The sequence below is a fragment of the Gorilla gorilla genome, chromosome 2 (assembly GCF_029281585.2).
Source record: "Gorilla gorilla gorilla isolate KB3781 chromosome 2, NHGRI_mGorGor1-v2.1_pri, whole genome shotgun sequence".
Classification (NCBI taxonomy): Eukaryota; Metazoa; Chordata; class Mammalia; order Primates; family Hominidae; genus Gorilla; species Gorilla gorilla.
In genome coordinates, this window is record NC_086017.1 from 71,585,726 (window position 1) to 71,600,993 (window position 15,268).

Genomic DNA, 15,268 nt, shown 5'->3' on the forward strand with positions numbered 1-15,268 from the left:
TATATAACCCAGTATGTCTAAAATGTCATTTTGACATGTCATCAGAATTTTAAAAATGTTGATGAGATATTTTGCCTTTTTGTTTCTTACTAAGCATTTGAAATCTTGTATTAGCAGGCCGGGCGGGGTGGCTCATGCCTGTAATCCCAGCACTTTGGGAGGCCGAGGTGGGCGGATCACGAGGTCAGGAGATTGAGACCATCCTGGCTAACACGGTGAAACCCCGTCTCTACTAAAAATACAAGAAATTAGCCGCGCATGATGGCGAGCACCTGTAGTCCCAGCTACTCGGGAGGCTGAGGCAGGAGAATGGCATGAACCCGAGAGGCGGAGCTTGCAGTGAGCCAAGATCACTCCACTGCACTCCAGCGTGGGTGACAGAGCGAGACTCCGTCTCAAAATAAATAAATAAATAAATAAATAAATAAATAAATAAACCTTGCATTAGCTAGGGGCGACAGTGTCGGACAGCACAATTTGGAAGGGTGCTTCTTATCCCCACTGCTCAGTTAAAATGTGAACATATGCCTGCGTGGAACATTCCCTTTTTCTGTTTAAAAGAAAGTGAATTGTTTTCGCAGCAGTTAGTTGGTGTTAGCATAATGCCTTCCTGTGTAGGCTGTAGTGTTAGAATTCTCTTTACAAGCCTTGTAATAATTTTCAGGAATGATCACTTTTATTATAGTATTTTTAGTGCCACTAGAGGGTTTTTACAGTGTGAAATCTCTTAAAAGGACAGTCAAAAACATGTTGTGTTTCTTGTGGGACACAGGGTTGGGCATTTAAGTACCTGGTAGTGTTCTTGAGACAGATTCTATGAAATTAGAATTGTCCAGGAGAAACCCAGGTCAAAGGTCACTTTGTATCAGTTCAAACATGTTCTATATTGGTATTTCATGTTTGGGTCTTTATACTTTGTATATTTTGTGAAATAACTAAATCTACATGATTCATTTCTATGTTGTAGCCCCTCACGCTTAATTAGGGGGTCCAAATGGAGCTTCCTTTCCGTTTCTCTATCTGTTTAGAGTGTCTGGGTGTGTATTCATTTCTCTGTCATGTGCCATGTGACTTTGGCAAGGTCCTTAATCATTCTGTGCCTAGATTTCCTGGTTTTTAAAATGGGAATAATGAGAGCATTTATCCCAGAAAGCTCTGGTGAGGGTTAACATGAGATATTTCAGTTGAATAGATTAGCACAGTGCCTCCTGGTACATGGTAAGTGCTTTAGAAGCATTACCTATCACCAGCACCATTACTCATTTTCTTTGTGAATTTTAGCAACTAAAGCAGAGCAGGACAAATTTTAGGAATGGATTTATTTCTTTGACATTGAGATGGAGCTTTAAAAAGCATTCCTGACTTCTTCCCAAAACATAAATTAAAAATCTTTGTTTCTGCCACAGTATCTTCAGTCTCATTTCCCTGTTCCCTCCACTGTTTCATCCTGGGATTGATCATCTCTTCACTTTTGTTTTGTTTTATTTTATTTTGAGACAAAGTCTTGCTCTGTACCCAGGCTGGAATGCAGTGGTGTAATCTCAGCTCACTGCAACCTTTGCCTGCCAGGCTCAAGCGATCCTCCCACCTCAGCCTCCCAAGTAGCTGGGATTACAGGTGCACATCACCATACCTGGCTAATTTTTGTATTTTTTGTAGAGATGGGTCTTACCATGTTTCCCAAGCTGAGCTCAAGTGATCCGCCTGCCTTGGCTTCCCAAAGTACTGCGATTACAGGCATGAGCCACCACGCCCAGCCAACATCTGTTCACTTTGGGTAAATTATTTTAATAAGAACTCTCTGGTTAGAGCATGACTGTTAAAGAGAAACTTCCTAAATGCATTTTACAAAGTGCTTTTTCTCTTTCTCGCTTTTTCTGAAAAACTGGTTCTTGAATAAACCTCAGATATCATGTGTGATTTCTGAAATACCTAAAATCTGCAGACTTTTTCCTCTTCTACTTTTTGGTTCCATTATGTTAAATATCAAAGAATAGATTAACCAGAATATGAATGGACAGCCATGCAAGAAAAACTGGAGGTTTCCACTTGCTTCTAATACCATCTATTTCTCTCACCTTTTCACTTAATACTCACTTACTGATTATGCAGAGGTGATATTTAAGAACAAATCCATTTAATAAACCTTTGTAAGTAATATTTAAAGGAGTGTTTATTTTTCAGAATTCACCCAGGATTTCTGTGATCTGCGGTTCTTTGGCTTTGGCACCCAGTTGTCCCAGTTTGTTCCAGAGTATTTTACTGCATATGTGATACCTTTCTCGTTTGCTGTCTATAAATCAAAGGAAGAGTTCGTTTCATTCAATTTTGCCTGATAGGGAAACCCCCAAAGATACAAAATGCCTCTTCAACGTTAGTGTATTTATTAAAAATAAAAAAGGAAACTGCCTTTTTGTTCTCCTTCCTATCCCAAGTTTGATTGACTGTATTGCAGAGTCATAAAAGGATTTAAATTCAGAGTTGAAAAGTCTCCCTGAAATTGATTTCACCCAGCTTCTTGTATACAAATAGATATTGAGAGGGGGGGAATAATACTGAACTGAAACTTTCAATTTTGAATGTGAGCTTTCCAAAGTCATGAAACTGCTTTTCCGTCTGACTCTTCAGATGGATCTTATAGCATAATTGGTCAGAGCCAGAGGAGGTTTTTGAAAAAGCATAGCCAAAAAAGAGAAAGGAAACAAACCCCACTTTTTTAATAGCTGCAGTTTCTTCATGAGGAAAGGACTTTGGTTAAATAGCTCTTCTTCCCAAAAAGGCAAAACATTTTTCCTCATATAATTAATTTAAGAAATTGCTTTTAGAGCTATTTAAACAGACCTAGAGATAAGTGCTTTAGCCATCTTGATGTGCTCTAGCGAAAATTTTTATGTGGTTAGAATTTTTTTAATTAAATCACTTTATTTAAGATTCTAATAGCCCTTTTAAATTATTTTCCTTGAGACTTGTATTGTGTTATTTCAAGTTAATAACTCCTCTTCAAGCAAAGCAAAATGCAAGATATTTCTTCTGATGATTTCTTTCTGCAATTGAAGAGAACAAAGCCAACCTCATTCTTGCTGGAAAGGAAGCAAATCTAACACCTAATAAAAATGGAGATAACAAAAATGAACCTGTAGCCCTGGGATATTCTGACTAGCAACATTAAAGTGGTTGCCTGGGCAATACTAACCCCAATTCCTTGAGTTTTTTTTTTTTTTTTTTCTTTGAAATGCCAGGGACAGGCCTACATTGATTGAATCAAACAAAGCCGATGAGAGGCCTGTGTTTGAGGGGGAAGAAATGTTCCTACAGACTTGGAGTGAGGAAGAGAGCAGTATATTTGGAATTTTTCTACCCAAAGCATATTTGTCCCTGAATACACATGCATGATTATAGAGCCATCCTGAACAGGTGCTAAAGACAAAGTCTTTCTCATTATGCAGAGACAATTTACCATAGATTTAATTTATTAATTAGCCTTTACTTAGATGTGCTCACACCGACTTATGGAAAAGTTCTTTTTAGAATTGGTTTGGGAGGCAGAGTTGAGGTTGAGGCCATGCTCACATCCATGTTAAAACAATGATTTTTTTTTTTTTTTTTGGAGACAGCATCTCGCTCTGTTGCCCAGGCTGGAGCGCAGTGGCGTGATCTCAGCTCACTGCAACCTCCGCCTCCTGGGTTCAAGTGATTCTCCTGCCTCAGATTCCCAAGTAGCTGGGACTACAGGCGCATGCCACCATGCCTGGCTAATTTTTTGTATTTTAGTAGAGATGGGGTTTCACCATGTTACCCAGGCTGGTCTCAAACTCCTGAGCTCAGGCAATCCGCCTACCTCGGCCTCCTAAAGTGCTAGGATTACAGGTGTGAGCCACCGCGCCCGGCCATTTTTTTTTTTTTTTAATTTTTTAATCATCACTGACATAAGGTTCCTCTGAAATCCATAGTAGAGCCTTCTGTACCTCTACAAGTATCATACAGGCAGGAAGTTTTTTTTTCTTGTATGATTATCAAGGGTGTAATTTTATGTGCTATACAGCTAAGGGAAAATTTAGTAATAATGTATATTCTTTCTTTTCCTTATTTTCTCTGTGAATACTTGTATTTGGCTTGATTCTCATTAACTATTATCTTTTTTTTTCCCCATTGATCTGTCTAAGCAGTTCATTTTGTGAACAATCCTAATTCAGATGAAGAAGGGCAAAGGTGAAGTTTGTAAAAATAATATCAAAAGAAATCTAAAAACACGTTCATTAGGCATTTGACCAAGTAAATATAAATAGATGAGTTGAATATTTGTTTTGCTTTCCAAACTTTTTCTTCCAGGAGCACTCCCACCTCAGTCCCCTGTGCACAGGTGGAAGTACACACTTAACAATGATTCGTCTTGACTCACCCTGGGGATCGGAGTGAGAAGCCACTGTTTCTGCTCTTGCCCGCCTCCCTCCAATCTGTTCCCTGCCCAGCAGAGTCGTTTTTACAAAGCATATATTGGTTAAAATGTTCTAAAATTAGATTACAGTAATGGTTTATGCAAGTCTGTAATTATACTAAAAACCATTATATCTCAATAACGCTGCTTTAAAGGAAGGCATATATCAGACCATGTTGACTGCCATGTTGGTTCTTCATTGCCTTCTTAAGTTCCTTTAAGGTCCTGAAGGATCCTGACTTGGTGCATCTTCAGCCTCCCACTTCTCCCCAACACCAGCTCATCAAGATTTACCAGGGTGGATGCCACCCTTTTTCCTGCCTCAACATCCTTGTATGTGCTGTTCCCCTGTCTTTGAACCCTATCATCTCTCCCTGTCAATGCCCTCAACTAAAATGATGTTTCTTTTCTCCAAATGATGTTTCTTTCCCTGCCTCCTCTCTCTCTCTAAGTACATTCTTTCCCCACTTGTATTCTCTGTGGCTGTATCATGTGTGTTTCACTTCATTTTCATGTTGTTCAGCCATTATACAAGTTTTGCTTTATGTGTTTATTGATTGCCTTCCTCATGGACTGGAAGCTCCAAGAGGGTAGGAACGGTGTAGAGTATATATTGTTGAATGCCATGGCAGCATCCTGTCATGGAGAGACCAAGAAAACTTGCCTAAATCTTACCAAACTCCCTAGAAATTATCTTTTTGATAAGCAGGAGTTAGGAGCTACTTAAGCAGATGGTGGGTGTTGGAGGTGGAGTACATAGTTTGCTGACCAGAAGCACAAAGCTTGGGGAATAGATGGCGATGGGCTATTGAGTGGCTGACCAGCTAGGGTTCAAGTGGTTTCTTCAACCTGGCTCTGGAAGTCAGAGGTCTTTGGGTTTACTCGGGGGAGAGTTTTGGAATGAGGTCCACCCCCTTCATGATACGGTGTTTTAAGCAAAGGGGTGTCATGGTTGGAGTGTCCCCTGTATTTGATCCCCAGACGCAGGTCCTAGGGCTTGTGCATTCAGGGTGTTTTCTACCATCTACCATGTTTGGGGATTATCTTGGTGGATATTTTTGTTATTGTGAAGCTTACTCATTTCTAAGTTCTGGAATTATTAATCATCTGCTTGCCCCTGGCACATTTTGCTAGAGGTTGTGGATATGCTGAGATTTTTTTTTTTTAAAAGACGGAGTCTTGCTCTGTCGCCCAGGCTGGAGTGCAGTGGCGTGATCTTGGCTCACTGCAAGCTCCGCCTCCGGGGTTCACGCTATTCTCCTGCCTCAGCCTCCCGAGTAGCTGGGACTACAGGCGCCTGCCACCGCGCCCGGCTAATTTTTTTTGTATTTTTAGTAGAGATGGGGTTTCACCGTGGTCTCGATCTCCTGACCTCGTGATCCACCCGCCTCGGCCTCCCAAAGTACTGGGATTACAGGCATAAGCAACCGCGCCCGGCCTATGCTGAGGTTTTAAAATGGGTACCCAACCACATTTAAATAGGGTTTCTTTGTCCATTTATATATATATAAAAAAAACCTATTTCATTCAATATTTCACATGGAATGTGTATGTAAAAATGACTCCACTATATAAAAGGCCTATATAAAAGGACTATTTCTTTCAAATACCAAAGTTAGGTGACATTGTTTGTTTTGGGGTTTGGCACAAAGGTATTAACCATGGTGCTCTATTCGGCTTATACAACTGACAAATAACTGCTGGATGAATCTGCTTTTTTTTTTTTTTTTTGAGATGGAGTCTCGCTCTGTCGCCCAGGCTGGAGTGCAGTGGCGCGATCTTGGCTTACTGCAAGCTTATTTCTCATGGATAAAAATGTGTTAGGCAGTCACAATTACACATTTTAAATGAAAGATAACATGAATCAAGATAATTTATTAATCAACATGTCACTTTCTTATTTGCTTCCTTAACTCAAGTTGTAACTTAATGCTTACTTCTTCATTTTTATTTTATTTTTGAGACAAGGTCTTGCCCTGTTGCCCATGGGGCTGGAGTGCAGTGGTGCCATCACGGCTCATGGCAACCTCAGATTCTTGGGCACAAGTGATCCTCCCGTCTCAGCCTCCTGAATAGCTGGAACCACCTTGCCTGGCTAATTTTTATTTTTATTTTTGTAGAGATGGGGTCTTGCTTTGTTGCTTTTTTTTTTTTTTTTTTTGTAGAGATGGGGTCTTGCTTTGTTGCCTAGACTGGTCACAAACTCCTGGGCTCAAGCTCTCCTCCCTGGTTGGCCTTCCAAAGTGATGGGACTTGGCCTATTTGAAAAAAAAAAATTCTTTTTAGGGCTAGTCAAGTGAAGCAGTGGGAGTGGAGAAAGAACAAAGAAATCTGTTCCTGGTTGTGATCAATTTGATACATACTTCTGCTTGGCTTGGAAGTGACTTTGTTATTTATAGACAATAACCAAAGTTTGTGTAGTTGTAATTGGAAGTTAGAAAAATCACTCTACATTTTACTGTTAATAATATTGGGAACATGATTTTATCTTAGACAATTGCCAATAGTGGTGGAAAGACTAACCTAGACAACTTGTTTCTTTTGGAATTGTTACATTTTTAGTTTTATGAGGCTCATGTAGAAATTTTTCACTTGTGATGTTTGTTTACCTTTGAGCAAGTGGAGTAGCTATTCATATTAACTCACAGATATTTTTATGATGCCTAAAATTCAATTTTGTGAAGTATAGTTGTAGTGTCCGTTATAGAGGATTGAGAGTAATATCTGGTTCAGACCTATGTGTTCTTATGTAAGTAACATACCTTTTCTGAATAATTGCACCTAAGCTACAGGACTACTGGAAGAATTACATGGGCCTGTGTATTGATGGTAATTTTAATGATGCCTTCCTCATAGGCAATAACTGACTTGATTTAGTAAATAACTTATGATTGGGCCCGTCCATGGGTGCAAACACAGATGGCCACAGGGACTCTTTAAGAAATACAAATGAACAAGTGGGACTGGGTGGAGAAGGCAGCTAGCTGGATATTCATGACTCTTCTTTAAAGAGCTACTTGCTATTCACATAGCATATTGTTGCCATTTGGGAACATGACCCAGCTCTCGCATTTTAAAAAAATGAAAATACACATATTGGTGTTCTCTCCTGGGGTTTTCACACTGGCAACTAATGCAATACACATACACCCAGGCATACATGTACAGTGGGTGAAACAAAAGTTCAGATGGGTGGCCGTGTTCAGCATGGTGGCCACCAGCATGCAATCTCTCTGCTGTTTGCCATTTATGTTGGCCATTAAAGATTTAAAGAGATGCCACAATTGTAAAATGGAAAGTACAGGTCTGTGGCCTTTGATATTACGCCAACACTGTCTGTCACTGATCTTCATTTTCCTGGTAATATTATAGAATCAGGAGATTTGATTCCTTGAGAATCAAACAGTAGTAAAATGGCCTGAAAGAGTAGTCATTTTATTTCTGTCTGATATTTGATGCCGTGAGCCCAAATTTTTTTAGGAAGGTGCTTCTGAGAAAGAGGGAACCATGGTATTTTTCAGATTTTCATCACAAATGTATAATGAACTCCGTTATAAATCAGTTTTATAAGTGTATCTTTTCTGAGATCTGTTGGAAAGTGTGTATTTTTTAATTTCTGAAGTTTTAAAACTGACAGAGTTAATGGCAGAGGAATGACTCCAATGTTTTGTCCCTTTTAGCCCTTATTTATTTTTTTAATAGATTCTGCCCTTTGTAACTGACATTATTTAAGAGTAAAATAATAGAGGACTTCAGTATTTTGTTCTCTGCCTGGCTTAGCTCATTTTTACAATGCTTTTTTTTTTCTGTTTGTTTTTCCCTCTAGGATACGACATTGCTGTGTGATTCCTCTTTCCCTTGAATTGCCTCTGAGTTTTAGTACTTTATTTTACTTAAAAAACATCATGGCTCTATATTAGGTCTCTTTATTCTTGTAAGGTGATGAAAAAAACTTTTTATAGTTGAAACAGTAAGTATATTTGAATATGATAAAATAGGTAATCTAGTGTAATATAGTCTATTGTATTTGAGGTTAGCTCAGTATTACAAACAACTAGAAGCACCATTTATAATGCAGTGGTTACAAAGGAACACACTTTTTCATTCTACTTTTTGGGACACTCACCGAGCACATTTTACTACAACTGATTGAAATACAGGCACAAAGGAAATGAGAGGTTGATCAGAATATTTAATTACTTTTAACTTAATATGATACTTTTGCCCATTGTAGGCATAAAAAAAGATTTTCATTTTAGACTATTGTGTGGGATTTAATGTTCTTAAATGCTCTTTAAAATTTAGAGAAAATTGTGCTCAATGGAGATTTCATCATCCTTGAGGGATCTTTAATTTGTTTGTTGTATGTACCGTTAAAATAGATATAAACAACCTACTTAACTGCTTGTCTGCCATTCTGGATATCTTCGTTCTAGATTTGACAATGTGAGTGCCTGTTGCTTGTTTTTAGTTGGCTTATGTTTTGGCAGTATATCTGGGAGAAGAACTAGGACTCTGTATATGAGAACCACCCACCCATCACCCTAAGTAGTTTTCATTTTGGCACTGGAGAACCAGAATTTCTTTGTTCTGATGTTTTCAATTTTATATGGAAGCTGACCTATTCTCCCAGGCTTCTAAGTCCTTTGGAATGACCTAGAATTGGACATACAGTTAATGAGAAATACCCTTATGTGTTACTACGCTGTTTTGCTTTGATCATAGGATGTGCAGCCATATTGTAGATGGAACTTTGGGATGTTCTCATCACAGACTTACTCTGCTTTCACCTTTGCATAACCTTTGTCATATAATCACTTTTCCCTGTAGGAGATAATGACATAGCAGAGGTCAAGTCGACATGGCTGGTTCAATACAGTCAGATGAACCAGTGTTGTGGATGAATGCCAGGGTTGTTTTGGAATCCTCTGTGGCCATGTATCTTCTTTTCTTGGACACCTCAGACTTCCATTCACATTCATATACACAAATCTATATGTAAATGGACCACCTTTGTCAAAAACAGTAAGACATTCATTGTACTCTAATTTCAATCATGCATTTGCAATCTTGTAGGAAAAATATTCCCTATGGATATATTATGTAACAACATTTATTCATATTCAATATAGACTCAGTGACCCTTTCATCTCTCTGAGAGTAAAACTTAAGAAAAAACATCTATGTCAAGAATGCTGTTTCATGTGGTATTCAGAGGAGCCGGGCTCTTTGTATGAAAAATGTTTAGCCTGCAAATTAACACAGAAGAGTTAACACAGCTTGCAAGTCTTTTTTTCCCCGCAAGTCAATATTTCTGTGAAACACTGAGAGTAAGGATTACACAGAATCCTCCCGAAGACACAGTTAAGGCAGATGGGATACACATCTGCTTTTTTATTCTGGAATAAAAACATTTATTCTTATAAACTATGTCCGGTGGCTCTGGGAAATTAAATGAGGCACATAGGAAACAGTTGCGTTGATATCTTTAGTAGTAGGTGACTCTTAGGATATTTTTATAGGAAGAAATTGGGGCTTTGGGTCTGGAAATTTTTTTTTTTTTTTGAACTGGTAATAGAATTTATTCAAATGTGCCTTAATATAGGAGCTGGGACTTGCTCATGGTGCTCTTGATATATAAGGCCCAGACATTCTGCCAGTTTTTCTTGAGCAATGACACCAAGAAGTTGACAGCCAGGTGAATGTTATACACAAGCTCATCGTCTGTCATCTTCACGTGACCAACAGCTACAGCCAGACATAACACCTTCTTCATTTGGAACTTGATTGTGGACTTCACCTCACCCACTTTGGCCACCATGTTTTCGTTGTGTGTGAGCAGGGAAGGGAACTTTCCTGCCTTATTTAGACCTGGGCCGAGGATTCGTGGAATCTGCTTGATCAGAGACTCTGAGGCCAAAAACGCATCATACTTCTTGGCCAGCTTCTTGACCAGTTTTTTATTCTTGAGTTTTTTCAGCGCCTCGATGTCCATGTGGGGGATATCCACGGCCTTAGCCTCGTCACAGTGCTGCTGGTCCCCCAGGACACACACACAGAACTTAGGGCGGGGAGTGGACTTAAGCCTGACGGTGCCTGAGAAGCGCTTGTCCTTCTGGGGGTCATAGTTCTTCAAGCTGATCTGCAACTCCACCGTCTCCAGGAACTTGAGCGGCGCTTGCACTGGTTCCGGTGCAGGACTTCCCGCACCGCCTCGTACAGGGTGTCGCGAGAGACTTTGCTGCTCATGGCTTCTCACGCCGCGCTAACCGGAAAAGAGCGGGTCTGGGAATATTTTTATCTTTTTTTGCTTCGGGCTGGAAATGAGGTAGGCTCAGTAGAAGTTCTGGGAAGAGAGAGAGTTTATGGAAACTCCCTGATGAAAATACCTGTCACTCATTCAGCTCTCTGCCTAGCAACCAACTTGACTTAAGATTCCTCCTGCTGAGTGAGACGTAAGCATCATTGGCTAGTTAATACTATTGGTTTTGAAATCTCCACTCTTGTCAAAATCGAGAGACTCAAATTTTCCTGTATGATGGGAGTCACTGTATTCTTCCTTTCTAAACCCATTTCATTATTACACTATTCAGACTACTTAAATTTGATATTCCTGATGCTCAGGTTTGTCAGGCCATGGCTGTCTGTGTGTGTGTGTGTGTGTGTTGGTTAAAATGTCATTAGAGATGACCTCTTTGAGGAGGAGAATGCAGCAATGTACAGCATATACTGCTGGGCTTCCCTGTGTCTTACATAACTGATATTCCAATTTCTCTCTGTGCTATAACATGACTAAAAGTCCTCCTAAGCTTTTCACTGAAAAACGACTTCCCCTCCATAAACCATAGTGGGCTTGGTGCTGTAACACTTGGTAGAATATATGTTTGCATAACACCATGTCCTCCCTCTGGTTATTCACATGATAACCATAGGCAGATTTACACTTATTGTCTATTCTGAAAAGTGAAACTACATATTTTCATAAGCATGCTCCATTTTTGTGTAATTAAGTTGCTGACATAAGCAAGTATGCAATTTCACATTAAGGTGAGGATCCGTAAAGGCATTCATTTGCATAATTTAATTTTCTGCACAGAAGATATTGAAAATCAATAGCATGATTCATAGCCATACCATATCATTGCCACACCACCTTTGGTTGTCTGTCTGAGCTTAGAAGAGTACAAAGAGTATTAAAATTGATTGAATTTTGGTGTGCTGACTCTGTATCTTTACTTGGGAACCACAGACTGTTTCTATTTGCAAATCACTGCTCCTTGCCAATAAAATATTAAGTTGCTTAATATACTCTATATATACTTTTTGACTGCTGTTCAAATAATAGTTTTAAAAGTTGGTTTTTAAAAAAAATCACAGCATCGTCGATTAAAATGCATTTGAGGAGAGGACTTAAAATGTTGTCTTATTTTAAATTATGTGAGTGCCAGTAATAATGATAATTAGTCCTCAGACGCTTTTGTTGTGCGAACATCATAGAGTGTACTTAACAAACTTAGATGGAGTAGGCAGCCCACTACACACCTAGACCATATGGTGTAGCCTAATGCTGCTAGGCTACAAACCTGTACAACATGTTACCATCCTGGATACTGTAGGTAATTGTAGCACAATGGTAAGTATCTGTGTATCTAAACATATCCGAACACATAAAAGGTACAGTAAAAAATACCTTATAATCTCATGGGACCAGCATCATATATGCAGTTTTTCATTGACTGAAATTTTATCATGTGGCACATTACTTGATTATGCTCTTACAGATAGGGGAGGGGGAGAGGTCACACATTATTGACAGAGATGGAATAAATGGGAAAACTAAATATAGTCACTTTTAATGAGTAGTTTATCTAGTTAAAAAATAAAATGTGGTGCCGAGGTTAAAAGTCCTGCCCTGTTCATTTCTGAACAATTGCCTTCCTAAAGAATTGCTTATTGGTCACTCAGGGCCATTTTCTTTTTGCTTCATGTATTAAATGCTTGCTGTTTGTGATAGGTGGGCAGTGGCTAGAGAGTCAGTGAGGTTCTGGGTGGTGTTTTTGCCTGTGGCTTATGTAAACAGGCACATAACATGCATAGATACACACACATTTTCTTACCATCACTACCCTCTAGAACACAGAAACCATCAGCTTTTTGGTCTTTCATGTGTTCATTCATTCCCTCACTTTTTTTTTTTTTTTTTTTGAGACGGAGTCTTGCTCTGTTGCCAGGCTGGAGTGCAGTGGCGCGATCTCGGCTCTCTGCAAGCTCCGCCTCCTGGGTTCAAGCGATTCTCCTGCCTCAGCCTCCCGAGTAGCTGGGACTACAGGCGTGCCACCATGCCCAGCTCATTTTTGTATTTTTAGTAGAGACGAGGTTTCACCATGTTGGCCAGGATGGTCTCGATTTCTTGACCTCATGATCCGCCCACCTTGGCCTCCCAAAGTGCTGGGATTACAGGCGTGAGCCTCGCGCCTGGCTGCCATTCCCTCACTGTTGATGAACACATACCATGCGCTGATTTCCATTGTGAGTGGTAGGTTGACAGTAGTTGACAGTAGTAGTTCAGGAATATGCCTGTGCCCTATTTCCAGGGAGCTTAGAGCCCTTCATAAGCCATGCAGCATGCACTTTAGAAGCCAGTTTTCCTGCCCATGCTGACCTTGCTGTGGAAAACCCACGTTGTACCTCAATACTTTGGGTAGTGTGAGGAAGATGAGATTAACCTACCTTCTTGGGATGGCCCTGTCCCTTCTGTTACCTCTTGTCATATGTAGCAGAACCGTACCTTTTACTTCTGTCTTAAGTGAATTACCTTTAGACAGGCAGTCCTGTTGCTCAAGTCCAATTCCTTATACCACATTGTGATGTATATGTGTGTCTGGGGTGAAGTCCAAGGCATAGGGTTGGTTGGTTGGTTTTAAAGTAGCCCAGGGTTAAGAGAGCTCTAGTACAACAATGGCCTTTTATGGATGGAGAAATTTATGACCAGGATTTCAAGTGATGGTTTAAAGCATACGATGGATATCATTTGAGGATCTTCTTTGGTACAAAAGACAGAAAAATGTGCTTTAGCAGGTAAAACTGGTCCCAGTAAAAATAGACCCTCAGAGAGGGCTAGCTTCAAATCAGCTTTGTCCAAGGTTTAAATATTTTATTTCAGTTATTTTATTAAACTTTCTTTCTTTCTTTCTTTTTTTTTTTGAGACAGTTTCTCTGTTGCCCAGGCTGGAGTGGAGTGGCACAATCACGGCTCACTTGAGCCTCCCTGGCTCACGCTATCGTCACACCTCAGCCAGCCAAGTAGCTGGGACTACAGGCGTGTGCCACCACACACTCTAATTTTTTTTTTTTTTTTTTTTTTTTGAGACAGAATCTCGCTGTGTTTCCCAGGCTGGAGTGTGGTGGCGCCATCTCAGCTCACTGCAAGCTCCGCCTCCCAGGTTCACGCCATTCTCCTGCCTCAGCTGGGGCTACAGGTGCCGCCACTTCGCCCGTCTAATTTTGTTTTTGTATTTTTAGTAGAGACAGGGTTTCACCGTGTTAGCCAGGATGGCACACGCGCTAATTTTTTAATTTTTTGTAGAGATAGGGTTTCGCCTTGTTACCCAGGCTGGCAGAGTTTAAATTTTGTCAACAGAATTGATTTTTTGGTCCCCCTGCCTTGATTCTAATTTTAAGGTCCTCTGTTAATCCCTTACTTGGTCCTCAACCACCGCCCCCCGAGGCTTCCACTTTGTCTAATACCTTCAGGAAGAAAGAAGAATCTCTCTGATTGGCCAGTGTGCCCATACCTGAATGCATCACTGGGGCCACGAGAATGGTTGAAAGTGATTGACTGGCTTGAACCAAACAAGGCTCACTCCTAGAGCTAACATTGGTGGTGGCGGGTTAGCTGTCCAATGCGTGACACACAGCTAGCTGGAGTGGGGATATGGTTATTACAAAACAGATCCTCTACAGCAAATTTCCACTATGTTGTCGGACACTAAAAAGCACTAGGGCTGGGTGCAGTGGCTCATACCTGCCATCCCAACACTTTGGGAGGACCAGGTGAGAAGATTGCATGAGCCCAGGAGTTTAAGATCAGCTACAAAAATAAAAAATCAGCTGAGCATAGTGGCATGCGCCGATGGTCCCAGCTACTCAAGAGGCTAAGTTGGAAGGACTGCTTGAACCCAGGGGTTAAGGTCGCAGTGAACCATGATCTTGCTACTGCACTCCAGCTTGTTCGACAGAGCAAGACCCTGTTTCAGAAAAAACAAAACCAAAAGCAGTGTATGCCCAGTGCTGAGTTAGGTGCTCTGCTCACCATAACTTGCGTTATCTTTGTAACAGTCTTAGAAGGCTGGCATTTTTAGGTCCATTTTACAGTCAAGGAAATTGAGGCTCAACCACATACCCTAATGGAAGCCACATTTATTACTAACATAGTCAAGACAGTGTTTTACTCACTGTTTTGATGGAAAGAGGAAGGATTAATGGGGAATAATTATTTGTAGAATGGTTTGGATGGAAGGCACCTAAACCTTCCTTGTACCTGAAAAATGAGTGGAAGCTTAGATTTTGACATGAATTTTCTTTGAGGACCAATGAGCAGAGATAAATGACATCAGGTTTACTTTTTCGGCGTGTGTTGAGAATTTATAGGATTCTTGTTTCCCTCTAAAGGGCTCATCTCTGTGGAATACTGTTGTTCAAGCATTACATCTTTTAATGCTAGTCTTTTTAGTTGAAGTGTAAGCATAAAGTACTCTACAGGTTTCTTAATTTTTTTCATGACTGTCACATTGTCTAAAAGGCTAATGCTATCTTGGCGATATTATTCCATTG

General features: G+C 40.1%; 1 protein-coding gene and 1 pseudogene across 2 annotated transcripts in view; one reads left to right on the top strand and one right to left on the bottom strand.

Annotated features, from left to right (window-relative positions):
• Positions 1 to 15,268, top strand: part of PTPRG (protein tyrosine phosphatase receptor type G) — a 730,401-nt gene that overhangs the window by 168,237 nt on the left and 546,896 nt on the right. The gene's annotated exons all lie outside the window — the stretch shown is intronic.
• LOC101141714 (large ribosomal subunit protein uL1-like) lies at positions 9,986 to 10,709 on the bottom strand (annotated as a pseudogene).